We start from the raw sequence: 2,673 nt of genomic DNA, 5'->3' as shown, positions 1-2,673 counted from the left end.
AATGTAAAATACAAAGGTCTCACCTCAAAGAAAATAAAAAGTGATTTATTCTAGAGCCAAATCTGTGTCAGGGAACACAGATCCAGATTATCCCAAAAATCACATTCCAGCATAGTAACCAAGACCAAGACAATTTTCAAATATACCAGAAGAAACACTAGGAGTGGGTTACAGTAAGGTGGGGAAATCTGCTATAGGCCTGGGATGTTATCTGATGGCATCTGGACATGGGAAGTAAGGGGCCTGTTTGTACATTCCCAAAGGACTCCCCCTGATAGTCACAGAACATTAGGTCACACATAAGACAGGCTGGTTCAGGGGCTGAGACAGCCCAAGATAATTCACTATATTCTAGTTCCCCACAATCATTCAAACAAGCTTATAAAATCTTTCAAGTAGGTGTAGCTTTTGTATGGAAACTTCAACTCAGGCAGTTAACGGGTCTTTTTCTGACCGGAAGGGGAGGCTGCCTGGGCCTCAGGTTGTCTCCATTGTCTTTGATAATAGAGAGATGTGGGGAGAAGGGGTCGTGTGCCACAGCACTCCTGTGGAGACCAGAGGACAACTTTGTGGGCTTGGTTCTCTTCTTCTGCCTTTACATGGCTTCTGGAGCTCCAACTCAGGCCATCTTGCCGGTCTCTGGTACAGTGATTTTAACCCAAAGACGTTTTCGTTAGAAAACTAGATTATAATGTGGTTTAGGAGAGGAATACTGAGAAACTAGATCAGTGAGGAAAAAGTCAAAGGAATTTTCATTATATAGGTAGACCACAAGGAAGTCAAAACATGTTTTTAGGGTTTTTTTTGTTGTTGTTGTTTTGTTTTTGTTTTTGGTTTGGTTTGGTGTTTTGAGACAGGTTTTTTTTTTTTTTGTGTAGCCCTGGCTGGCACCGCTGTATAAACCAGTCTGGCCTCAAACTCACAGAGATTCACCAGCCTTTGCCTCCCAATTGCTGGGATTAAAGGCATACTCTACCTCGCCTGGCTGTCAAGACGTGTTTTGACTGTAACCATGACTCATCATCATGCTTATCAGATTTTCCCAGATAAAGAAGTCGAGTTCTTCAAGGTGATTTGATCAACACTGTTAAAATTCATGATTCACCCTGTTAAGAGGCTTAAATCAGAACCAGGGCTCTTTTGACGCAAGGGTTAGTCCTTCTTCAAACTTCATGGCATGGCCTCCTTCTCTGTACCAAAATAGACTGCCACAGAATAAGAATGGAAAAAAAATCCTTTCTTCCCATGTTTCTTTTTTTTAAGATTTATTTATTTATTATGTATACAACTGTTGGGCCCTAAAGCCCCACCAAGGAGGAGGTCACCCCAAGAGACACTCACAGCACGGTTGATGCAATAGCAAGAGGAATTTTTATTCTGCCACGGCAGAGGTCCCTCAGCCTCGAGAGGAGAAGGATGCCTGCTTTGTCTATTACAAGCTCTTTTAAAGGAAAAAAACACAAAATCAGGGAGGTGGTAGTACAGAATCAAAGGGAAAGTCCAAAAATCATTTGTCAACTACTTTTTTAGTTCATTCAATGGTCAGCTAACTCTACTTGATCAATGTTACGGCGATTACAAGGAGGAACACCTGCAGGTCGTCTCACCCCAGTTCCAGGGTCCGGGTCTATTGAAGAAAGACTACAATGGGGATGGAAAGTACTCAAAGCTCCCGTGCACGCGTGGTTGGTTACCAGGGTCCTGGTTCCCAGGAAGGGGGGGTGCAGTAGTGCTAAGGTGCCTCAAAGTCTTTCACAACATTCTGCCTCCATGTATGCCTGCAGGCCAGAAGCAGGTGGCAGATCTCATTAGAGATGGTTGTGAGCCACCATGTGGTTGCTGGGAATTGAACTCAGGACCTCTGGAAGAGCAGCCAGTGCTCTTATCCTCTGAGCCATCTCTTCAGCCCCGCCCCCCCATGTTTCTTTTCTAAGATATTTGACCACTGTATACCTCCCATCCATATATCCTCACTTCTCACCATCCTATGAGCCTTCACTCTGTCCTGCTGTGGTGTTCATTCAGATAGTTCCATGAATATCCTAGTAACCAGGCTTTAAAGCAGGGGTTAGACACACAATGATAGCAGCACAGACTCCCGATAGCCTCCAACCTGCCTTCTCAGTTCCTCTCTTACCTAGGTGTTCCTGCCTCTCTCCCTGTCTCTTGTATCTCTTGCTTCTCCCACCTGGTCTCTTTCCCTCCTCCCCACCCCCATCTAGAACAGAATGTGAAACCTGCTAAGATTGCCATGAAATGATCGCCAAATCGATTTCGGCTTGAAACCCACATTGTTCCTAGAGCTTCCAGGACAAGAGCTTATAAGGACTCTTATTTAAGTCATATCTCGGGCCAGGGGCAGTGGTGGTGCACACCTTGAATCCCAGCACTCGGGAGGCAGAGGCAGGCTGATCTCTGTGAGTTCGAGACCAGCCTGATCTATAAGAGCTAGTTCCAAAACCACAGAGAAACCCTGTCTCGAAAAACCAAAAAAAAAAAAAAGTCATATCTCGAGTTTTCTGTTCACTGTAGTGAAATTATCTGCTATCCCACATACTCAACTGATATAGACTCTGCCCTTTCCTCTCTTCCCACACAGAAGTCATGTTGCCTGTTCTCTCAAGCATCTTCCATGTCCCCCCACAGCATCCTGTACCTGTTATAAACCTCCAG

This window comes from Microtus ochrogaster, chromosome 5 (genome assembly GCF_000317375.1).
Source record: "Microtus ochrogaster isolate Prairie Vole_2 chromosome 5, MicOch1.0, whole genome shotgun sequence".
Taxonomy (NCBI): domain Eukaryota; kingdom Metazoa; phylum Chordata; class Mammalia; order Rodentia; family Cricetidae; genus Microtus; species Microtus ochrogaster.
The sequence above is the reverse complement of the archived record's forward strand: the minus strand, read 5'-3'. Positions refer to the sequence as shown.